This window comes from Capsicum annuum, chromosome 8, assembly GCF_002878395.1.
Source record: "Capsicum annuum cultivar UCD-10X-F1 chromosome 8, UCD10Xv1.1, whole genome shotgun sequence".
Taxonomy (NCBI): domain Eukaryota; kingdom Viridiplantae; phylum Streptophyta; class Magnoliopsida; order Solanales; family Solanaceae; genus Capsicum; species Capsicum annuum.
Genome location: NC_061118.1, coordinates 38577811 through 38603617, shown reverse-complemented (window position 1 = coordinate 38603617; position 25807 = coordinate 38577811). Strand labels below are relative to the sequence as shown.

Sequence of the window (25807 nt, the reverse complement as noted above, 5' to 3'; positions counted from 1 at the left end):
CTACACAATGTATTCGTGTCATTTAAGAGATATATTCTGTAATAATCATAACTTATGGGAGTGAAAATAATTATCTTCCATTATTATAAAATTTATGTTAATTTACTCAAGAAATGTCTCTTTTAATGGACCATCTGTTATGTGAATTTGGCCCGAAGTGGATTTTGGACAGTGCAACCCCCCGCGCCCCCTCCCCGGCCCCGCCAATATATATATATATATATATATATATATATATATTCACCCCTTTTAAGCACTTGGAAATGATTTAATTGAAGTTTAGAAATGGAAAAGAAATATTTCTAAGTTAAAAAGTTTGAATATGAATTTTATTTTATAAACTATTGATAATCTTAAAAGCTTAATTAGTTCGCTCCGAAAATTTTTATCTTGTTGATGAAGATTCGGCTTTCCACATTATAATCTCCTCTTTATTTTACCTTTCGTTGTTGATAAATTTTGATTTTTATAATATGTGATTAAGATTCGACCAATTAAAATGTGCATTATTCATTTTTTTTACCTTTGAATATCACAAATCATGATTACCAATTGTTCCATCACTTAATTACTCATGTGTTATACTAATAATGTAACATTATTCGACGAAGATATTTTTTTGTATTTTTCGTAAAATAGTTTAAGTGTAACATATTCTCTACATAAAAAGATCAAAAGCATATTTTCAGTTAATTTAAAGTTAAATGTGTATGATCAAATAATATTACAAGGACGAAAATCGATTTATCAATAATTAAGGAACCAACAACGCTATATTATCATTTTTTGGGAAAAAATATTCGAAATATATCAAAATTTTGGTGAAATTTGTTGTGACAGACATTAACTTTGCGGAGGTCCTATGACCCATACCCCCTCGCCCCCCCAGACCATTTATTACCGTATTTTTGTGACACAATTTGCTTAGGTGGACCACTTCAAAACCCTCACGCGCTCAGTATGCGTGTATTCACTTAGTAATCTGACTGACAAATATATGCCATAAAAATACGGTAAAAAATAGTTTGGGGGAGGGAGGGGGTCATAGAACCCCGCAAAGTAGAAGCGTGTTACAACAAACTTAGTCAAAATTGAAATATATTTCGAACCTTTTTCTCCTTTTTCCCCTGCATATTTAAGGAAGAAAATATAGTACTATTATTTATATTTAGGTTGTTCAAGCTACCAAACAATTTTTATTTTTTATTAGAATATGTTGGAACTAATCCTTGCAATATATGAACTACTTCCACTATGCCAACTTCAACTTCTTAATTTTAGTTTTGCAGAAAAATTCCTTTTGATTAGTTCTTTGCATTATTATTTATTTATTTATCATAGATCAAATTACTATGTATGAATGGCATAGACATCAATTAAATAATTAATTTTGATATTCACGAACAAGAAATATTGAACTTGCTTTCGAGTTCTGAAAGAAGAAGGAATGTTGGAATGTTAACACGCGTTTGTTAGCCTCTCAGACACATGGATAGTTCAATGGTGTTCACTGGCGCCTGATTCGGAGATGTAGTTTATCCGAGGCACATGTTGTTCATTGACGCCTCATTCAGAAGTGTGGATTATCCGAGGCACATTAACATGCCGCACACCTTCTATTCGAATCGGGGTTTGAAGGCAAGCTTTTCCTCGAAAGGATAGATACATAATTTAAGTGTCATTCTATTAAACACGTGGAGTTTTCAGATATTTAATAGACCGAACTTCAATATAAGATGTTCAATAAAAGTGATTATTTTTTCATTTTAATTTGTTTATCTTGTTTGCATTATTAGTCGGTTTAAAATAAAAAGAGTGCACATTTTCTAATTTGACAATTTTTTTACTTTTGTCACATGGCATGTTAAGATCATAGGTTAATATTTTGGTATATTATATATATATATATATATATATATATATATATATATTTAATCCAAGACCACAATGAATTTAAAAAACTTCTTTATTTTTCTTTAGCACGGTATTCAATTAACTTAAAATAAATAGATTAAAACAGAGAAAGTATAAGTTTAAGAGATAGTTTGTGAACTTGGTTTAGATTTACTTAATGCACTTAATTTAGTTGAAAAGATCATAACAGACACGAAAAAAATAATTAGAAAATTAATCATGGATTAGGTACTTAATTCTCCTACTTTACATGCCCTTCAATAAAAGAAAAAAAAAAACATTTGTTCAACAATATCACTAATTATGTACTTTTCTAATTAAATTAAATTAATAAACAAGTCACATAAAACAATGTATATCACATGTATTATTATTATTTTCTTATTTTAAGTTTATATCAAGTAAAATAATGTTGAAATAAGTACTTTTTGGCATGTATGATTTCTTTGATTTGAAATTCTTTTCACATTCTCATAATTCTAGGTGGATGTTTGGTATTTTCAAAGTTTAATTTCAATAGTTGATAATATTAAATTTTAGTTTGATAAATTAAACTTTAATTCTTTGAATTGTGATATGGTATTCAAGATTTATCATTCAAGAGAATAACTATTAGTAATATTTCCATCCCCAGTATAATTAATAATATGCTCTATCATATTATCTATGAGTAATTCAGTAAAACTTTAACTGTCGTGTCTGTTTAAACTGTTGTGTACTTCATATCCTTAAAGAAAGCACGTAAATCGCACGAAAAATTTCGTGTCAAAACTTTATAAAATAATTTTATGTTCTAATGACGTCAGACAAACAAGAAGAACTCTCGACTCACGTACAATGTATGACTATTGTGTGAAAGTAATAGAACCACTCTAAATCCTTTCCATGTGACAATAATGTGATGTATTGTTTGTATCTGAATGCTAAAACGCATCGCTCACATGGGATATATTGTCGGTATCTGAATACTAAAACGTATCACTTGTGATCTGTTCTGAACTAAGCCAGAACAAAATCTTTCTAGTACTTACTCGCGCTAATCATGTGGCACATTGTCTATACATTATTCTTAAAATGTATTATTTATCTATTTTAAACTAAGCCTTTTTAAATTGTGATATAGTATTCGAGATTTATCATTTAAGAGAGTAATTATTAATAATATTCCATCCGAGTATAATTAATAATATGCTCTATCATATTATCTACGAGTAATTCTATAAAACTTTAGTTGTCGTGACTGCTTAAGCTGTTGTGCACTTTATATTCTTAAAAAAAAAAACACATAGGTCGCACGAAAAATCTCATATCGAAACTTGATAAAATAATTTTTATGTTTTAGTGACTTCGGACAAACAAGAAGAACTCTCGACTCACGTACAACGCATGACTATTGTGTGAAAGTAATAGAACCGTTCTAATCCTTTCCATGTGACAATAATGCGACGTATTATTTGTATCTGACTGCTAAAACGCATCACTCACATGGGATATATTGTCGGTATCTGAATACTAAAACGTATCGCTTGTGATTTGTTCTGAACTAAGCTCGAATAAAATCTTTCTAGTACTTACCCACGAGCTAATCATGTGGCACATTGTCTACACATGATTCTTAGAATGTATTATTTGTCTGTTTTAAATTAAGCCTTTTTAAATTGTGATATAGTATTCGAGATTTATTATTGAAGAGAGTAACTATTAATAATATTCCATCCGAGTATAATTAATAATATTCTCTATTATACCATCTATGAGTAATTCAGTAAAACTTTAGCTGTCATGACTGCTTAAACTGTTGAGCACTTCATATCCTTAAAGAAAGCACGTAAGTCGCACGAAAAATCTCATGTGAAAACTTGATAAAACAATTTTATGCATGTTCTAATGACGTCAGACAAACAAGAACAACTCTCGACTCACATACACCGCATGACCATTGTGTGAAAGTAATAGTACCGGTCTAATCCTTTCCATGTGACAATCATGCGATATATTGTTTGTATCTGAATGCTAAAACGTATCGTTCACATGGAATATATTTTCGGAATCTGAATACTAAAATGTATCTCTTGTGATCTGTTCAGAACTAAGCCCGAATAAAATCTTTCTAGTACTTACTCACGCGCTAATCATGTGGCACATTATCTATACATGAATCTTAGAATGTATTATTTGTCCGTTTTAAATTAGGCCTTTTTAAACTCTAATTTTTTAAATTGTGATATGGTATTCAAGGTTTATCATTTAAGAGATTAACTATTAATAATATTTCTATCCCAAGTATAATTAATAATATGCTCTATTATACTATCTATCAGTAATTCAGTAAAACTTTAACCGTCGTGACTGTTTATACTGTTGTGCACTTCATATCCTTAAAGGAATCACGTAAGTCGCACGAAAAATCTCATGTCGGAACTTGATAAAACAATTTTATGTTCTAACGACGTCAGACAAACAAGAACAACTCTCGATTCACGTACAACGCATGACTATTGTGTGAAAGTAATAGAACCGGTCTAATCCTTCTCATGTAACAAACATGGGATATATTATCGGTATCTAAATGCTAAAATGTATCGCTCACACGGGATATATTGTAGATATCTGAATACTAAAACACATCACTTGTGATCTGTTCTGAACTAAGCCCGAATAAAATCTTTCTAGTATTTACTCACACGATAATCATGTGGCGCATTGTCTATAAATGAATCTTAGAATGTATTACTTGTCCGTTTTAAATTAAGCCTAAATAATTTTTTTCTAATGCTTCCCGCACGATAATCACACTACATATTATTTGTTATTTTTTCATCTAAATTAGTCATAAATCACGATAAATTTCACATATAATCTCAATTGATTATTACTTATTTTCACAAAAGCCACTTATTTTTTTTTGCATATGATCACTTAACTATAAAATCGCTAAATTTTCTTTTATACTATAAAAGTCACAAGCTTTGAGTATACAATTCTTTTCATTTAACAAACATCAGTCACGTAATATGTCGATTCCTTCCTAACAACATCAGTCACGTAATATATCCATTCCTTCTTAACAACATCAGTCATGTAATATGTTAACAAAATTAATCACGTAATATGTCGATTTCTTTTTAACAACATCAATGTCGATTCCTTTTTAACAACATCTGTCACATAATATATTGATCCTTCTAGTATAGGAATGCTAGAACTTGATAAAACACTATTTACTAACTCGACTATTATACTTTAATTATCATCATCATCGTCCGCCTTCACTTGTATAGTATTTAAAAGTAGATATTCAATAATATTCGCTCAATTTAAAAAAAAATAAAAAAATAAGAAAAATACAATCACATTAATCACACACAATAAGTGAGATAATTGCATTTCAAAATCAATTCAAACTATTTATGGATAATGGAAAAATCTCCATTTACAATTTTCTTCAAACTCCATCTCCAAAAAAAATCCCAAAATAACCCATTATAGGGGAATAATATCCCTAAAAATCTATATTTCAAAAAAAAATTATTCAATGACAAACCCCATCATTAACCACTCTAAAACTCTTAAACTTCCCTAATAATAATCTCTAATTTCCTACTACTAATATAATCATCTTCATTTCCCTAATTAAACTTTGCCTCAATATAGTTTATATTAAGGCTAATTATACAACTAAAACTATAGTACCCTCCTAACTTGCATTCACTTTCCACTTTCGATATCGCATTCATATCGAAATCTTCAAAAATACACTATCTTTGACGATTCCAACAACAACCAGCTGTCTCGATGTCGCACCCGTATCAAATGTTCCAAAAATTGGTAGTAATTCCAACAACCAATTGTCTCGATCCAAAAAAACACTATCTTTGACAATTCCAACAACCAGCCGTCTCGATGTTGCATTTGTATCAAATTCTTCAGGAATACATTATCTTTGGCGATTCCAACAATCAACATCTCGATATCACCCCATATCAATCAAATTCTGAAGAAAAAACACTATCTCCAACGAATCCAGCCCGATGACTATTTTGAAGAGTCTGAGCAACACGGTATACCACAATACACCAAATTTGTACAATTAAACTCCAATGGCTTAACCAAAAAGCCCCCAAAAAAACGAAAAAACCCGATTCACTCAAAAAACCGGCCCACCAACCGGTCCAAACCGGCTCCGCCACGCACCAACAATAACCGGGTCATTTACACAGTGATGAAAGCCCGAAACTTTTTCATTTCCAATTTTGCCCTTGCATTGCTCACACTCATTTTTCGTCATAATCAAAAAAGGATCCGGGTACGGGTTCAGATAGCCCAATTCAAACATAATTTGATCATAATACAACGACCCGGAATCAAACCCGAACCCAAACTGATTCATTTCCGGGTCGACCCGTCGAGCTGCTGCTTTCCGATTCCTCGATTTCCGCGATCGTTTTAGAACCACAAGAAAGAAGCAATCTTTCTCCCGACAAATTATACCGAAATTAGCCTTGCCGGTGACGGGAATTCTCCGTCGATCTTCCAATTTCGAGTTCATTTTCCGATCACATAAGTAAATTGAAATTTGGTTCGGTGAAATTCCGATTCTTTGACTTAGCATTAATTGAAAAGCTTTGAATTGTAGTAAAGGGTATATATGGATACTTCCGATGTTCATCTCTCTTTCTCCGTCGTAAAATACTACCGGAAATTCTGGTCCTGCACCGCCTTCCACCATTTCTCCGTCGAATAAGTCAATTTCAGGTGAACCCAATGAGTGAAAATTGTTTTTTTTCTCAAATTCCGGCAACTGACAGGTCAATTCCCGGCTAACCAAATAAGGGAGAATGCAAACATAGGGAAATTGAGCTGTTTTTACAAACTCCGGCAGATAAAATATCAATTTTCCGTCGCACCCAACAAGTAGAAATTGATATTTTGGTCAAATTCCGTCAACTGATGGGGCGATTTCCGGCAAAACCCAACAAGGTAAAATGCAAAAGGGGGGAAATTGAGCTAATTTTCGGCGAACCCAACACTTGAAAAATACTGAACAGGAGAGGAAATTGAGCTATTTTCGGTGAACCCAACACTTGAAAAACACTGAACAGGAGAGGAAATTGAGCTATTTTCTATAACTCCGGCAACTAAAATTAAAAAAAAAAAAAGATAATTGATTCGTTTCTCAAATTTCAACCACTAAAACGTCAATTCCCAGCAAATCCAACAAGTGAAAACTTCAAAAACGAAGGCAAAAATTGATTCTTTTCTCAAATTCCACAAATCCAACAACTGAAACATCAAAAAAAAAAAAAAGGGAAAAAATGAGCTATTTTCTCAAAACTCCACAACTAAAACATCAAAAGTCAATTCTTTTCACAAATTCCCAAAAGAAAAAAAAAAAAAAAAGAGTTCTTGAATTGGAAGTAGAGAAGGTTTATATATATATATATATATATGGGGTTTAAGGGAGGGGTAGAACAGTAAATAAAATAAGGCGGTGGGGGTAATTCAAGAATAAAATATTGTTATTGAACAAGACAGAGTAGCTTCCAGATGCTTTATTGGTTGAGTGTAATGGTGGTTGCTTGGGGATCACGTAATATATAAAATGTGAAAAAATGTGTGAATAATAATAAAGTGCAACTATATTTTATAATAACAAAATATCCTTTTTTATGTTCGTTTTCATAAATGCTTATTTTTGTCCTCACACTATAAAAATTGTGTAAATATTTAGTATTTCCTCCGTCCTATTTTATATATCGTCATTTAATTAGATATAAAATTTAAAAAATAAAAAAAGACTTAATAATATTTATCAAATTGTTCTTTATTAAAAAATGTACTTCCATTTTTTTAAAAATAATTAAGTGAGGTTAATAAATATAAAAGTAGAATTGTATCTTTAAATAATTATCAAATAAGGAAAATTGACATTTCTTTTGAGACGAATTAAAAAGAAAATGATGATTTATAAAATAGGACGGAGAAAGTATTATTTTTGGATTTGACTAACTATGATTCGTAGTCGAGAAGTCAAAAATTTGAACAGTAGAACATCTTTTTTACAAAATATGATTTTATATATTTAGAGTTTAAACTTGACAATTCAAGTTAAAAAATAAGAAATATTTATTATTATTTTTATTTATTTGATTTTGATGTGTATTTTGAGTCGGAAGTCTATCAAAAATAATTTCTCTATTTCATTTTATGGGACTACATTGAGTATACTCTTGTCGTTGTTATATATATTTTAAAAGGAAAATTCCATAATACGGAGAAGATAGGGTGGAATGGGGCGTTGGTCAATTAAGACCTTTCACATTCAGAGGATGATGTAGCAGAGATGAGAATGATGCGATAGATGCGTGGGTTGCCTAGTAGAGATGAGATTAGAATTTTGAGATATCTGAGATGTAAGAGTGACTTCAGTAGAGGGTAAAATGCGGGAAACAATGTTGAAATGATTCAGACAAGTGACGAGGAGATGCATAGTTGCTCCAACGCAGAGTGAGAAGTTGGACGTTGATGGATTCAAAAATAGTAGAGGTAGAGATGATTAAACAGGATATGAAGCGGTTATAACTTACCAAGGATATGATCCTAGATAGAAAGATGCGGAGGATGCGGATTAGGCTAGAAGTTATGAGGTAGGAGTGCGTCAATGATAGTAGGTATGATGTGGTGTGGGTCAGTCAAGACCTCTCACATTCAGAGGATGATGTGGCGGAGATGAGAATGATGCGATGGACGTGTGGGTCGACTAGCAGAGATGGGATTAGAAATTTGGGATATATGAGACATAGTAGGAGTGACTTTATTTGAGGATAAGATGTGGGATGCGATGTTGTAATGGTTCAGACAAGTGATGAGGAGATGTATGGGTGCTCCAACGCAGTATGAGAAGTTGGATATTGAAGGATTCAGAAGCGGTAGAGGTAAAATAAAGAAATATTAGGTAGAGGTGATTAGACGAAGCAGTTATGATTTACCGAGGATATGATCCTAGATGGTAAGATGTGGAGGACTCGAATTAAGCTAGAAGTTAAGGGGCTGGAGTGCGTTAATAGTAGAAGGTATGAGTACTTTGTCTTGTTGTTCGTACTAGGAGATTGGTGGTTTGTTCTATGTAGATCGATTGTAATATTATTTTGTGGTAATTTTTGATATGTTATAATTTATTATTTTATTATTATCTATTATTTTTTATATTTCAATTAGCTCTTAGGATTGTTTTTATCTTGAACTAAATGTCTAATGAAAATATATTTAGTGTAATTTTAGAAATGAACTTTAAGGAAAACAATGTAGCATTCTTAATATTGATAGTCTATTGACAGTAATATATTGATATAGTTAATTTAGTACTCCTATTTTGTTTTATTGCTAATTTTAATTCCATGAAGTTTTGAGAATATTAGTAGAAATAAATTTCTTTTTATCTTTTAATCCAATGAAGAATAATTTATCAGACATGGTGTTACATTAAATTCAACAAACATATGATGTGTACCCTTAAAGATACTCCCATCATTTCAAAACGTTTACATATTTTTTTTTTCTACAATAAACATATATAAACTTCGATTAATATTTTAAGATATATTTTTTTATATATTGATATATTAATATAAATGTAAATTGATAAAGATGAGTATTGAGTGCTGAAAAATAAATTTGAGCATTTAAATTGATTTATATAATAAACAATCATGTATTTGAATAGAAATATTAAAACAACTGTTGATGTGTTTGGTAAAAATATTTTGATAAATCATTCTTTTGTTAAAATGACTAAAATTTCCTTACTTTTGTTGCAACAAATTATAAATATGAAATCTATCTTTGAAAAAAAAAAAAGAATACAGAGTGAAAAGGTCAAAGTTTTATTTTGAAAAATGATATTTTTGAAAATTAGAAAGAATATTATGAATAAAATAATAAATACTTGATCAAATAAAAAATGTTTATAAACTGAAAAAGTGATTCTATAAAAATTTCAACTTATAAACTTTTTTATATTTATTATGAAATACTTAAATAATGATGAAAGGTTAAATAGAAGTTTATGAACATGAATATAGTGTGTGCAACAACTTCTGAAACTAAACGTAACATATTTCTACACTTAAAAAAAATGTGTGATTTTATTCTGACATATCACGTGACGTTCACCTCATAAAAAAAATTCAACTCGCAGATTATAATTAATCTTTTAGATTAATGGCCAGTGATCGCGCCATCAAGAGAACATCTTCACCACATGTGAGAAATGGGTGAAACCGCGCCATCAAGAGAACATCTTCCCACTTATGAAAAACGGGGGAATACACAACTTTTAGAAGGTCCAACACACATCCGTACAGTGGATGTCGAGTCATAGGAATTGACAATAATGTCTAGAAACCTTTGACAAGTTCTAACTACGGGTGCATGGGATTCATCGAACCTCCTTCATCATGTTAAAATTATACTTTTTTACCATAAATAGACGTTGAATTCCCAATTGGATGCGATGCTTTGTGTGTTCATTTCTTTCTATTCTGACTCTGCTACTAATCCAAATTCAACAATTAATTGAACGAGAAAGTGTACCACATCGATAAAACAACAGTAAATACAGACCTTGTCCCATATAAAACGGAAGCGCCGATCATCAAAACAACTCACGCAGCCACGCAGTGAGCACAAAGCGAACTATTCTTTCGCCTTTTACTAAAGAATACCGTGTGTGCGCTGCAACTAGTGGCATACGCCAATTTTTGGAGGGTTCTCTTCGTTAGAGTAATCCCAACAATTCTAGATTCATCCTTTTGTTTGGTTATAGCAGTTCCTTTATTTGTTCATATATTAATGTACTTGTAACAAATAATTGTATCGGGGTGGAACCTCCTGATAATGAAGGGGTTCATACTTGTAACATATAATTGTATTCAGGGGCGGAACTTGCTAATAGTGAGGGGGTTCATCCCGAACCCCATTCAGCGGAAAATTATACTATTTTAGGGGGTTCATTCAGCGGAAAATTATACTATTTATACTATATAGTAGACGTTGAACCCCCTTCGACTAGTTCTTTTGGTTCACATTTTTCGATTTTGAATCCCCTTAGTTAAGATGTTGGCTCCGCCATTGATTGTATCCTTCACAATTTAGACTCACAAAAGCAATTGGTAACTTTGAGAAATTTGTCAGAGCTGAACTCCCTTCGACTAGTTCTTTTGTTCATATTTTTTGATTTTGAATCTCGTTAGTTAAGATGTTGTCTCCGCCACTGATTGTATCATTCACAATTTAGACTCACAAAAGCAATTGGTAACTTTGAGAAATCTGTCCGAGCTGAACTCCGTTCGACTAGTTCTTTTGTTCACATTTTTCGATTTTGAATCCCTTTAGTTAAGATGTTGGCTCCGCCACTGATTGTATCCTTCACAATTTAGACTCACAAAAGCAATTGGTAACTTTGAGGAATCTGTCCGAGCTGAACTCCCTTCGACTAGTTCTTTTGTTCACATTTTTTGATTTTGAATCCCGTTAGTTAATATGTTGTCTCCGCCACTGATTGTATCCTTCACAATTTGGGCTCACAAAAGCAATTGGCAACTCTGAGAAATCTGTCCGAGCGAGCAGCAAAACCAACAAGTCTATCAATAGAGTCGATAATGATGATGGATCCATGGGACGAAAGCCGTGAGATCCTCTAAAGATGAGCGGTGCATGTCGTCTAGTGACTCAGACATGCTAACATACTGAAGAAGTTTCCTACCTTAACTAACACATATATCGATTGATAAGACCGGATGCAACAACACACCACCTCAAAACGACCAGATATTAGCTTTATTTTTTGCATAAATGATAACGCGTTCAAAGCAATGAACTCCCTATGACATCAAAGCAACAATATTCAAGAAACTAGACGACGCTAAGCAGCTCCTTTGTGAAAGATCTTCTGCAGTGTTTTCGTGGTAATCAAGGATGGATCAATAGTTTTGGCCTCGATATCCTGTGATTTCTCTCAATCCGTATGTGATATAATGCAGACTGTGACAAGCATTCGTAATCATCCAATCCAACTCGTCTTCCATGACTTTGCTCGTCTGCTTATACCTTGCCATCGTAGGAGTAGTCTCTGGCCGACTAAATTCCCCCACTGCACAAAACACACTTCCGGTTATCTATGATTCTTCGTTACATTAACCTATTCTTAGTGTTGTAGTCTTCTCGGAGAAGCTAGTCTTGTAATGAAAATCCATTCAGGCGATCCAGGATTATTGCGAACGATCCTTCTCCAGGGAACCTTTTCAAAGTGGCCCCTCATTGCAATGTACGTCTCTTTGACCAACAACATACTGATATCACACTGGCGGACAACCAATAAACGCTTTTTGTTCTTATCAACTCCCCATGGACTTCTTCCGGGGAGTGATGCAAACGCATCACCAGCTTACGTTGGGTCAAAATCTTAGCTCCGAGATACAAGGTTCTTCACGTTACTCAACATTTAGAGGATCCGGCAGTACAGATTTAACAACATTTTTGGACAGTCCGAGCAACATAGGTTAGAAGCACAACTTAGAAGAAAACAACAGACAACTCCTTTGTTTTCTGTTTCTGCCTGTTTGGTCCTTCAGTATACACTTAAAAGTCGAACTTGTATTGGAATTCCGCTATTAAAGATGGTCGGTCCAAAATGTCCTCACGACATTACATTGCAATCACAAACCAAATCGAAATCATATTTTAAATTTATCAAACAAGAAAATATGCAGGGCGGCTTAAGTCTGTTTCTATTTGAATACAAAGCAACATTTTTGATATTCAATCATTTACGATTGGAAACAGCCTGTGGCAGAAATGCAAGGTAAGGCTACATACGATACACCCTTGTGGTGGGACCCTTCCCTGGACACCGTGCATAGCGGTAGCTTTAGTGCACCGAGCTGCCCTTTAATCATTTACGATGTAGTATTGAAGAAGCTGAGATCAATATATTAAAAGAGCGAGGTGTGTGTACCACATTGATAAGCAAAAAGAATACAAACTCTGTTGCATATGTAAAATGGCAGAAGATGGAAGTTGATGAGCTCACGCAGCCACGCAGTGGGCACAGAGCGAGCTATCCTTTCGCCTTTTACTAAAGAATACCGTGTGTGCGCTGCATTTAGTGGCATACGCCAACTTTTGGAGGGGTTTCTCTTCTTTAGAGTACCCCAACAATTCTAGTTTCAACATCTTTTATTAGTTTGTGTGAGCAAAATTCAGTCTGCAAAACAAATAATGCAATAAAATGTGGCGTTGTAATGCACGATAGACACCTAAACTATCGTGAAGTTGCACAAGCAGGCACATGTGTTGGCAAATTGGGTGAGATGCATGTGTCCTATGACATATTAAATCTATCGTAAAGTTGAACAAGCAGACACATGTGTTGGCAAATCGCGTGAGATGCACGTGTCCTTATTAATCTTCGACATGCTAGCATACCGAAGAAGTTTCCTACCTTAACTAACACATATAGCGATTGATGAGACTGGATGCGCTATCATACCACCTCAAACGACCAGATATTAGCTTTATTTTTTACATAAATGATAACGCGTTCAAAACTGTGCTGGTATAGCAACCAAACAGTTAAACAAAATGGACTTCCTATGACATCAAAGCAACAGTATTCAAGAAACTAGACGACGCTAAGCAGCCCTTCGTGAAAGATCTTCTGCACTGTTTTCGTGGTAATCGAGGATGGATCAGTAGTTTTGGCCTCGAATATCCTGTGATTTCTCTCAATCCGTATGTGATATACTGCAGATGTAATGCTCATTCTGAAGATTGCGGCAACAGCTCCTTTCTCTCTAGCATTCGCAGTCATCCAACATTTAGAGAGTATCTTTGCATTTTTCACGGTTCTTCACGCTACTCAACATTTAGAGAGGATCCGACAGTACGGATTTAACAACATTTTTGGACAGTCCGAGCAACATAGATTATAAGGTCAATTTAAACTAAACAACAGATAACTGTTTTGTTTTCGGCTTCTGCCTGTTGGGTCCTTCAGTATACACTTAAAACTCGAACTTGTATTGGAATTCCGCTACTAAAGATGCTCGGTCCAAAACATCCTTACGACATTATATTTACTCGCAATCACAAACCAAACCGAAATCATATTTTGAATTTATCAAACAAGAAAGTATACAGGCCGGCTTAGGCCTGTTACTATTTCGAAAAAATAGCATTTTGATATACAGTCATCTACGATATATTGAAGAAGTAGAGAGCAATATTTTAAGGGAGTGAGGTGCGCGTACCACATAGATAAACTACCAGTAATAAAAACTTTGCTGCAATATAAAATGGCAGCCAGATGTAAGTTGATGAACTCACGCAGCCACGCAGTGAGCACAAAGCGAATTATTCTTTCGCCTTTTACTAAAGAATACCGTGTGCGCGCTGCAATTAGTGGCATATGCCAATTTTTTGAGGGGTTCTCTTCTTTAGAGTACCCCAATAATTCTAGTTTCAGCAATTTAATCACATGTATGAGCATAATCTGTCTGCAAAACAAAAAATGCAGTAAAATATGGCCAGGAGTATTTCTTCCTTCGCAATACATAAATGTGCCATTTAACATGCACATCAGACACTCAAACTATTGTAAAGTTGAACACGCAAACACATCACTATCATAAAGTTGAACACGGACACACGTGTCTTTTGTGGTGTCTTGGCCAATATATTTGCACTTTGATCATGTATTATGCCATTTCTACCAATCTTTTTATCGTTTAAAAAGAAAAAAAACTATTGGCGCTTATTTTGCAGGGGGGAGTTTATCGTAGTTGTGGGAGGACTGAAGATAAATTAGTTGAGTGCCTTATAGAATTAGTCGAAGTGCAAATATGTTGGCCAAGACGCCATAGTTGGTATGAAGCAAAAATGAAAAGGAAAATAACCCTATGGATGTGTTTGGCATGAAGGAAACCAAAAAAAAAAACATGGGCAAAATGTCCCTCATCGGCAAACACAAAAGGAACACCTGGACGGGGTCAATGGGCGATCAATAAGACCCATGGCCTAGGTTGGCGACTTCCATTGCACTTTGGAAGGGTGCCTGCCTAAAGTCGGCCCAAGTGATCGAGCCTACGTCATAATTTGTGGTAGCAGGGGCTTGCGTTCACGCGACCCCTATCCAATTCTCAAACAAATTTCCTTGTTTGAGAAATTTGCTTGAAACTCGAAAAAATAGAGTTGTTTTGAGGACTGTATAGATATGGCACGTAGAACCCCAAAAACTAGCTCACGTGGGAAGAACTTTCCAAGTTCATATAAGCAAACAACCTGTACATTCCCCAACTAATGTGAAACTCTAACAAAATAGGGCACATCCTTCCTTAGGGCCGGCGTGTCAAGCTCTGAAGATCCAAACTAATCGGAAGCCCTGAGATCTTCGAAAAAGATAAGTGATGCTAGTCGTCTAGCGACTCATACATAAGACTGATAAGACTGAAATAACCAGATATTAACTTTAGTTTTTGGGTGCATTTTTGTTTAGAGTATCTTTCGAACAAATCGTGCAGGTTTGATCCAAAGAGAACAATATCACTCCATTACATTGACGGACACCTAATAACTCAATACCATCTTAAATTAGCTGAACAAGATAGTATCCAGTACAGCTTAACCTGATGCACGGTGCCCAAAGTATCCTGCATTAGCATGGCCAGGAAAGGACCACATTCCATGGACCGTGATCTAGATAATCTACTCTTAAGTCGTTTCAATATGTTTCAATCAAGAAGGGGAAAAACTAAAGCAGAAAACAACATCAATAAACAACAAGGAATTACAAACTTTGTCACGAGCTCACTATATAAAAATGCAGCACAGTTGTGCAGTTGAACTCATGCAGCCACGCAGTGAGCACAAAGCGAACTATTCTTTCGCCTTTTACTAAAGAATACTGTGCACGATGCAATTAGTGGCATACACGAATTTTTGGAGGGGTTCTCTTTCATTAGAGTACCCCAACAATTTTAGTTTCAAAATTTTATTTTTCTTGTGTCTTCTAGTATTGTTTTATACTATGAAACATTATACTATGAAACAAGTTTGGCTTAGGTTGGGGACTTTCTTTGCACTTTGGAAGGGTGCCTGCCTAAGGTTGGCCCAAGTGGTCGAGCCTACATCATAATTTGTGGTAGCAGGGGCCTGTGTTCGCGCAGCCCCTGCCCAATGCTTAAGCAAAATTTTCTATAATGGAATCCCTCTCCCTTCTATATCTATCTTTACTTGAATAATCGAACCTTCTTCCCGAGCTGCAAAACAAACCAGTCTGATCAATATACTCCATTTTTTTCCAGCTTCTTCTTCCTCTATTACACAAATTTCATTATAGTTAACTTGAATTTCGATAAAATAGAGTTGTTAGAGAAATGTTGTTGAAGAAAGTTTAACATTTTACGCGAGAGAGAACCAATTGTAACGGATCTCTCTCCCTAGCTTTACTTGAAGTACAAAGATCACACGCATTGCACATACTAATGCAATATTCTGATAGCGTTAGCTCGAGCTACAAAGGTTCTCCATACTACTCTATGCCATTGTATACATCAGCCGGATTCAAAATTTTTAGTTTATGAATTCTGGACCTCCATTATACAATTAAAAACCGAACCGCGTTACCCACCTTGTGAGCATATATTTCCTCGTAATCACAAAGAGTATACATGACAATGTTCACGCGGTAGGAGGCCAATGCACAATGTTCAAAGCATCCCGTGGTAGGAGGGTCTGGGAAAGGACCGCACCTCAAGGGGTGTGACGTAAATACATCACCCTTAAAGTCCATTCTACTCGAAAAAGCATGTTAGATTTTCAATTACTATAAAGGACTGAATAAGAATGGGAAGGAGCAGAGAGCAATACAAGGATTGGAGTCTTTTTCATGTAGAAATTAGGATTTGTGGTAAAAAATACAAGGATTGGAGTCTTTTTCAAGTAGAAATTATTAGGGATTTGTGGTAAAAAATACAAGGATTGGAGTCTTTTTCAAGCTCAAATAGTTTGAATTTGAGTTGGAAAAAGGCTCCAAATCTTGCATTTTCTTCCACAAAATTGAATTTCTACCTCATGAGTGAACAAGAAAATTCAAAATTCTTGTCACAACCACACTAGCCAAAACGAGATCCATCCTCAAATATCTTCAAACACAAGCTCAACAATTGTAGATGGTTCAAAACGCCCCCCCGATTTAGTTCAAATACAAGCTCAACAATGGTAGATGGTTCAAAACGCCCCCGATTTAGCTCAAATCTTAGATTCAGACTCTATTACTCTTCTTTGAGTACCCCCAACAATTTAGTTTCAACATTTTCTAACTTCACCATTTAGTAATGTTTTATACCAACGCGGCTTAGGAGGGGGTTTATCGAAGTTGAGGGGGGGGGGCTTTGGTAGTTCTTGCTTTGGTGTTCTTGGTCGGGAGTTGTGACATTGTTGTCCCTATGCTGGTGAAAGGTAGCAAGATATCTCATAGAATTAGTTGAAGTGCACGCGTACCGGCCAAAACAAGCATGATTGTATGAAGAGAAAAACGAAAAGCAAAGGAAAGTGTTTTCCATGAAAAATGTTTTCCTCAGTATGAACTCACCCCTATAAGTTGAACAACTTTAGCAGTAATTAAGCACACACTTTTGACATTGTAGTTAAACATATGTCTAGACACTTCATTTTCTCACTAAAACTGGATTACATGATTTGCTCATACTAGAATTCACAATTTTACAGTACCAAGTAAATATTCCCCTTCAGAAGCATAATGAGCATGAGTCTTTCCCTTGAAAATTTCAATCTCCGAGCGATGAGAAGATAGCTTGGCAAGATTGTATCTTTGCCACAAAGGAAAACAAGGACCTGGAGGGATATAAGATAATCGGAAGGAGCAACAAGAAACATACTTACCTGGACGGGGTCAATGGGCGATCAATAAGGCCCATGGCCTAGGTTTGTGACTTCCATTGCACTTTGGAAGGGTGCCTGACTAAGGTCGGCCCAAGTGGTCGAGCCTACGTCATAATTTGTGGCAGCAGGGGCCTGCGTTCACGCGGCTACTACCCAATTCTCAAAACAAAATTTCCTTTTGATCTACTCTGTGAAATGTAGACTTGCGTAGGTAACTTTTGTATATATCTACTTCCTCTATCATGCATGAAAGTTGTTTTTAAGTTCTTTCTGTCGAATATGATGATGGCTCCTTCAGGCAGACGCGTCAATCATTGAAGATCCAAACTAGTTAGAAGCCCTGAGATCTTCGAAAAAGATGAGTAATGCTAGTCGTCTAGCGACTCAGACATACTTGCATACAAAAGAAGTCTTCAACCTAAAATAACATAAAGAGTGATTGATAGGACTGAAATAACCACATATTAACTTTACCTTTTGGGTAAATGACAATGCATTTTGTTAAGAGTAATCTTTCGAATAAATCGTGCAGGTTTGACCCAAAGCGAACAATATCACTCCATTACATTGACGGACACCTAATAACTCCAAACTATCTTAACTGAACAAGATAGTATACAAGACAACTTAACCTGGTGCACGGTGCACAAAGTATCCTGCATTAGCATAGTCTGGGAAAAGACCGCATTCCATGGACCGTGATCTAAATAATCTACCCTTAAGTCGTTTAAATATGAAAAACATGATAGATTTTCAATCATTAAAACTAAAGCAGAGAGCAGTTATATAGGAGTGAGGGGAGTACGTACCACATCAATAAACAACGAGGAATTATAAACTTTACCACGATATAAAAATGCAGCACAGTTGTACAGCAGGTCTCACTCAGCCGCGCAGTGAGCACAAAGCAAATTTTTCTTTTGCCTTTTACTAAAGAATACTGTGTGCACACTGTAATTAGTGGCATATGCCAATTTTTGGAGGGGTTTCTCTTTATTAGAGTACCCCAAAAATTCTAGTTTCGACATTTTATTGACATGTCTTTTTAACTTTTGTATATCATCCCAAGATTTTTGGTTAGCAGGGATGGATGTAGAATTTGTGGGTTACTTGGGCAAAATAAAATTCAAATATAGTAGGTGACCGGGCTAAAGCCCTCAACCAAGAGGCCTAACAATGTTATAGGGAAAATGAAACATTTAATCTTTATATAGGAAAAATGATTTGTTTCCATTCTGAACTATTGACAATCTTATTGCCTACGTGGCACATCAGTGAATCAACACACTGAAGGTCCACGTAGGCTAAGGTTGCTAAAAATACGATTTTAATTAGTTCAGGTTCACTAGATTTTTCAATATAAATACAAAATCCCACGAAAGTTACTGGGTTTCCCCCACCTACTACTCTAGATCCGCCCTTGCTAGTTAGGGTACCTCGTAGAATTAGTTGAATTGCACTCGTACTAGCCAAGACATGGAAGATCAGATTAAGCATAAGGAGTGAACATTATGGATGTGTTCATTATGAAGGAAAATGTTTCTCATGAAAAATGTTTTCCTTGGTACCGAACACATCCAACAATTTTAGGCATATTTTGTTAACATCAGGTTCTACACAACACCTTTAACCCAAGTACAACTCGGTGATAAAGCTTGTCGATGATCCAATTTTCCCCTTCGAAGAAAGTATTAACATTTTACGCGAGAGACAACCAACTGCAACGGCTCCTCTCTCGCTAGCTTTACTGAAATACAAGGACCGGTTGCATTATGCATACTAATAATGCAAATGCCGAATTCAAAATTTTTAGTTTATGAATTCTGGACTTCCGTTATACACTTAAAACCTGAACCCCGCATTCGAATTCAGCTATATTCAATACGAAAACATCCTATGCAATGACATTGACCACCTTGTGAGCATATATTTCCTCATAATCACAAAGAAACCAAATAGAAAGAGAGTATACATGACAAATTAAGTCGTTTTAAGGACAGGACGATGCACAATGTCCATAGCATTCAGCGGTAGCAGGGTCTGGGAAAGGGCAAAACCCAAGAAGTGTGGCGTGAATACGCTACCCTTAAAGTCCATTCTATTTGAAAACCATGTTAGATTTTCAATTAAGAGCAATGTTTTAAAGAGTGAGGGGAGTACCACATCAATAAAACAAACATTAGATACAAACATTGTTCTAATATAAAATGGAAGCACCGATTAGCGTGAAAACTCACGCAGCCACTCAGTGGGCACAAAGCGAACTATTCTTTCGCCTTTTACTAAAGAATACCGTGTGCACGCTGCAATTAATGGCATACGCCAATTTTTGGAGGTGTTCTCTTTCATTAGAGTACCCCAACAATTCTAGTTTCAACATTTTATTGTTCTTGTGTATTCTAGTAATGTTTTATACTATGAAACATTGTTCTTGTGTATTCTAGTAATGTTTTATACTATGAAACAAGGTTGGTCACTTTTGTTGCACTTTGGAAGGGTGCCTACCGCCTACCTAAGGTTGGCTCAAGTGTTCGAGCCAACTCTAAAGGTCGGTTCATGTAGTTAAGTCTACGTGTAGTAGCGGGGCAAAATTTAAATTTTCTATAATGGAGAACCCCTCTACCTTCTTTATTTATCTTTAAATTTAAATTTTCTATAATGGAGAACCCCTCTACCTTCTTTATTTATCTTTACTTGAATAATTGAATGAGTCTGATCGATATAGTCCATTTTTTCCCTTCTTCTTCTTCCTCTATTTACGCAAATTTCATTATTGTTAACTTGAAACTCAATAGAGTTGTTAGAGAAATGTTGAAGAAAGTTTAACATTTTATGCGAGAGAGAACCAATTGTAACGGATCTCTCTCGCTAGCTTTACTGAAGTACAAAGATCGGATGCATTGCGCATACTAATGCAATATTCTGGTAGTGTTAGCTCGAGCTACAAAGGTTCTCCATACTACTCTATGCCATTGTAAACATCAGCCGGATTCAAATTTTTTAGTTTATGAATTCTGGACCTCCATTGTAGAGTAAAAAACCGAACCGCATTAACCACCCTGTGAGCATATATTTCCTCATAATCACAAAGAAACCAAAAGAGAGTATACATGACAACAATACGCCCTTTTGGTAGGGCCTTCCCCGAATCCTGAGCATAGCAGGAGCTTTAGTGCACCGGGCTGCCCTTTTTTAGAGTTTACATGACAACTCAAGTTGGTTTAAAGGCCAGGCAAAAGGACAATTTTCAAAGAATACTGCAGTAGGAAGGTCCGGGAAAGGGCCGCATCACAAGGGGTGTGACGCAAATGTGTTGCCCTCAAAAAAGCAAGTAAGATTTTCAATTACTATAAATGAGTGAATAAGAAAGGGAAGGAGCAGAGAGCAATATTTTAAAGAAGTGAGGTGAATACCACATCTATAAAACAACGAACAAATACAAACTTTGTCCCAATAAAAGGGAAGCACAGACTAGTAAAGATAATTCAAGCAGCCAAACAGTGAGCACAGAGTGAACTATTCTTTCTCACTAGTAATGTTAATACCGGCCAAGACTAGCATGATTGTATGAAGAGGACAAAAAAAAATAAGTACACTTACCTGGATTAGGTTGATGGGCGATCAATAGGATCCATAGCCTAGGTTGGTGACCTCCATTGCACGCAAAGGTGTCAATTGTAGTGCAAAGGTGTTAAATTACATTTGAGACCCCGGGAAGATGTCTATATAAGAGGAATATAATCTAATTGGACTCATCTTATGAAGTTGTCTTTTATTTTCTTAGCTAAAGTTTTAGCATTCTCGAATCTTCCCTTTTTATTTTCCTTTTGTTTCTGCAATGAATTCTTATTTCAATGTATATGACTATGGTTCTCCTAATCAATATGATTCCCCATTGTTACAGCTTGCTTAAGGTCGAGCCTACGTCATAATTTGTGATAGTCCCCTACCCGATTTTCAAACAAAATTTTCTTGTTTTTGGTTACTTATTGGATTGTTACATTCATTATGCATACCAAGATGAGATTTTTGGTTATGTTGAAACTTTGTGAATAATACTCTGGTGCTATACTATTGAGCTTATAGCAATAGAATGGTCTTTCTTTATAGTGTATAAATACTGTTATATCCACACACTCCGATTCGCTGCCTATTTGTGTATGAATACAAATACATATATCTTCTTGAGCAGACCAAACAGTACCAGTACCTTTAGGCTCTTTGGGGGTGCTGATACAAAGTAAATACACCATCGAAATTGAGTGTTGCTCGATGATAAAAGCTTGTCGATGAACCTATATTGCCCTTTGAAAGAACAACTTCTAGGCTGTTGTTCACCAGAACGACGATGTGGCAATACTTCTAATCGAAGAAATAAAAAATGCTCATCTATATATTCACTTGGATAAGTTTACAGTACCAAGTAAATATTTCCCTTCAAAGCGTAACGCGCATGAGTTTTCCCCTTGAAAATTTTGATCTCCGATCGATGAAAAGATAGCTTGGCAATATTGTATCTTTGCCACAAACTAGCAAATAAGCAAGAGGTAAAACAAGGGCAAAATGTTCCGCATCGCTGACACAAAGGAAAACAAGGATCAGGATGGATATAAAAGAATACGATGGAGTAACAAGAAACATACTTACCTGGACGGGGTCAATGGGCGATCAGTAAGACTCATGGCCTAGGTTGGTGACTTCCATGGCACTTTGGAAGGGTGCCTACCTAAGGTCGGCCCAAGTGGTCGAGCCTACGTCATAATTTGTGGTAGAGGGGACCTGTGTTCGCGCGGTCCCTACCCAATTCTTATACAAAAATTTCTTGTTTTTGGTTAAATTTACTTGGTGCTTGAAATGGCGGCCCTATGAAGGGTTGTTTGATAGCTCAAATCTATTCAATATCTCCTCGAGCGCCACTGTCCATATCGGGTACTCTATGACCTGTGCATGTCTGTTGCCTAATAACTTCCTTTGTCAAACACTCTAAGAACAACAACAATCCAGTGTAATGTCACAAAGTGGGTCTGGGTGGGGTCTTGTCAAACACTCGAAGAACAACAACAATCCGGTGTAAACTCACAAAGTGGGGTCTGGGAGAGTGTATGCAGACCTTACCCCTACCTTAACAATCTGGTGTAAACTCACAAAGTGGGCCTTAACAATCCGGTGGAGGTCTGGGAGAGTGTACGCAGACCTTACCCCTACCTTGGAAATAGAGAAACTGTTTCCGATAAACCTCAATTTCAAGAAGTTTTAACATTTTTGTGAGAGAAATAACTGAAACGAGACAACGGATTCTCTCTGGTTAACTAGACCGAAAAACATTGATTAGCAGCATTGTGCATCAACGAATGCTTCCATCACACTTTTTTCTTCATCATTTTTAGCATTGACGGATAGAAACTTTTTGTCTCGATTTCTATCAAAATGCTTTAGTTTGGTCTTTAGCAGTGACTTCTTCTAGGTGATAACCCGCTCAAGTAACTTTCGGTTGAGTCAATAACAAGCTCATTTATTAACTCAACCTCATTTTGACCCGCTCAAATTCAGCTCAACCCGCCAATTTGACACCTCTAGCTTATTGGGTCCTTCACTATACACTAAAAAATGCAATTCAGCTATTTAAGATGCTCAGTCCAAAACATCCCATGCTATATTTTACCCACCTTGTGAGCATATATTTCCTTGTAATCACAAAGAGTATACATGACAATGTTCAAAGCATCCCGCGGTAGGAGGGTCTGGGAAAGGGCCGCACCCCAAGGGGTGTGATGTAAATATGTTACCCTTAAAGTCCATTCTATTCGAAAAACCATGTTAGATTTTCAATTACTATAAAGGACTGAATAAGAAGGGGAAGGAGCAAAGAGAAATATTTTAAAGGAGTGAGGTGAGTACCACATCGATAAAACAATGAACAAATACAAACTTTGTCCCAATAAAATGGAAGCACAGACGAGCCAGAAGCCTCACGCAGCCATCTAGTGAGCAGAAAGCGAAGTATTCTTTGGCCTATTACTGAAGAATATCGTGTGTGTTGCTATTAGGGGCATACTCCAAATTTTGGAGGGGTTCTGTTCTTTAGAATGCCCCAATAATTTTGTTTCGACATTTTGTTACATTGCCATTGAATAATATTCATTGTGATCAATAAGACCCATGGTGTTAGGTCGGCGGCCTCCATTGATCTCTGGAGGGGTTCCTGCTTAAGACTGGCCCAAGTGGTTGAGCCTTCATAATTTGGTGGGGTGCCTGCTTTAAGATTGGGTTAAGTGGTTGTCATAATTTGTGGTAGTATAGCGGGGGCCTGCTTGCTCCTATCCAATTTCTTGAATCAATCTTTACTTGTTTTTGGTTACTTATTGAATGTTACATTCATTATGCATGCCAAGATGAGATTTTTGGTTATGTTAGAAATTTTGTGGATAATATTCGGGTGGAAAAAAGACATCATTTTAAGCTCAACTTATTTTAGCCCTATTTAACTTCCTTTTACATAATTTATTTTAGCACTTAAATAAAATTTCTATTTATTTAATCTCTCTAATATCTTTAAAGTGTATTTATTTCACTCTAATGCGTGACATTTTATTTTTTATTACTCTAGTCATTGTCATGATTATCCTAATCATTGCTCACTGTAAACTGCTAGGATTACTTTAAGAAAAAGTTTAAGAAGAATGGATTAATAATCAGCAATATGAAAAAATCAAATTACCATCTCTTTCCCCAAAAATAACAAATGCCTCAATTAATTTCATATTCCTACTTCCAATTGTTTACCCATAATTAATTCGAGTTATCTTTGATTTCGTCGGAGAAAACATCGAAGAAGTTCGAATTAAAGGTTGAAATAGTATTTTAATGGAGGAATTATCTTAAATTGGTGTTTTTATAGTTGTTATCTAATGATGATAATGGAGTAAATGAAAAAAAAAATGGAGGGGAAAGCATTTCGTGGCAGGGGTGGGGGTTGAAAATGATATGGAGAGAGGGTGGGTGGGGGGTGGAGGGAGAGATCTGAAGAAGGAGGGCGCAGGGGAGGGAGGGAATGAAGAAAATTTTTTTAAAAAAAGTTATAATTTCTTACGTGGCAAAGACATGATACAGATTTGGCAATGACATAGTACGTGTGTAGTCCACTCTACCTTGTGAGAGTGGTATTTAGTTTTGAGGGTTGAAATTAATACACTTCAAAAATGTTAAGGGAGTAAATAAACAGAAGTTTAGTTTAAGTGCTAAAGTAAGTTGAGCAGACAAGTTCAATGTTTTTTCTCTACGCAGGTGCTATACTTTCTTGTCTGTTGTTCACCAGAAAGATGATGTGGCAATACTTCGAATCGAAGAAATAAAAAATGCTCATCTATATATTCACTTGGACAAGTTTACTATACCAAGTAAATATTTCCCTTCAAAGCGTAACTCTCGTTAGTCTTCCCCTGGAAAATTTTGATCTCCGATCGATGAGAAGATAGCTTGGCAGGATTGTATCTTTGCCACAAACTAGCAAATAAGCAAGAGGTGAAACATGGGCAAAATGTCCCGCATCGCTGACACAAAGGAAAACAAGGATCAGGATGGATATAAAAGAATACGATGGAGTAACAAAAAATATACTTATCTGGACGGGGTCAATGGGCGATCAGTAAGACTCATGGCCTAGGTTGGTGACTTCCATTGCACTTTGGAAGGGTGCCTACCTAAGGTCGGCCCAAGTGGTTGAGCCTACATCATAATTTGTGGTAGAGGGGGCCTGCGTTCGCGCGGCCCCTACCCAATTCCTATACAATTTTTTTTTTTGTTTTTGGTTAGTTATTGTACTTTGTTTGAAATTTGGATTTATTGTTGATCTTGTGTTCAATTTAGAACTTAACATGGTTCAAATAAACTGTTGACTTGTGAACATGTCTATTGCCTATTAACTTTCTTCGTC

At 35.5% G+C, this 25807-nt stretch overlaps 10 non-coding genes and 1 pseudogene across 10 annotated transcripts; all 11 read left to right on the top strand.

Annotated features, from left to right (window-relative positions):
* Window positions 1-10583: 10583 nt before the first annotated feature.
* Window positions 10584-10699, top strand: LOC124886923. The gene has a single exon (XR_007044322.1). It is a non-coding gene; the product is annotated as a U5 spliceosomal RNA (small nuclear RNA).
* A 2306-nt stretch (window positions 10700-13005) lies between these two features.
* Window positions 13006-13123, top strand: LOC124886929. Its single transcript, XR_007044327.1, has one exon. It is a non-coding gene; the product is annotated as a U5 spliceosomal RNA (small nuclear RNA).
* A 1177-nt stretch (window positions 13124-14300) lies between these two features.
* LOC124886922 lies at window positions 14301-14418 on the top strand. The gene has a single exon (XR_007044321.1). It is a non-coding gene; the product is annotated as a U5 spliceosomal RNA (small nuclear RNA).
* A 524-nt stretch (window positions 14419-14942) lies between these two features.
* Window positions 14943-15103, top strand: LOC124886896. The gene has a single exon (XR_007044300.1). It is a non-coding gene; the product is annotated as a U1 spliceosomal RNA (small nuclear RNA).
* Window positions 15104-15821: 718 nt separating this feature from the next.
* Window positions 15822-15937, top strand: LOC124886930. The gene has a single exon (XR_007044328.1). It is a non-coding gene; the product is annotated as a U5 spliceosomal RNA (small nuclear RNA).
* A 70-nt stretch (window positions 15938-16007) lies between these two features.
* Window positions 16008-16143, top strand: LOC124886917 (annotated as a pseudogene).
* A 1723-nt stretch (window positions 16144-17866) lies between these two features.
* Window positions 17867-18027, top strand: LOC124886885. Its single transcript, XR_007044289.1, has one exon. It is a non-coding gene; the product is annotated as a U1 spliceosomal RNA (small nuclear RNA).
* Window positions 18028-18761: 734 nt separating this feature from the next.
* On the top strand, window positions 18762-18879 carry LOC124886928. The gene has a single exon (XR_007044326.1). It is a non-coding gene; the product is annotated as a U5 spliceosomal RNA (small nuclear RNA).
* Window positions 18880-20113: 1234 nt separating this feature from the next.
* On the top strand, window positions 20114-20231 carry LOC124886927. The gene has a single exon (XR_007044325.1). It is a non-coding gene; the product is annotated as a U5 spliceosomal RNA (small nuclear RNA).
* A 2282-nt stretch (window positions 20232-22513) lies between these two features.
* LOC124886862 lies at window positions 22514-22674 on the top strand. The gene has a single exon (XR_007044267.1). It is a non-coding gene; the product is annotated as a U1 spliceosomal RNA (small nuclear RNA).
* A 2813-nt stretch (window positions 22675-25487) lies between these two features.
* On the top strand, window positions 25488-25648 carry LOC124886851. Its single transcript, XR_007044257.1, has one exon. It is a non-coding gene; the product is annotated as a U1 spliceosomal RNA (small nuclear RNA).
* The last annotated feature ends 159 nt before the right edge of the window (window positions 25649-25807 follow it).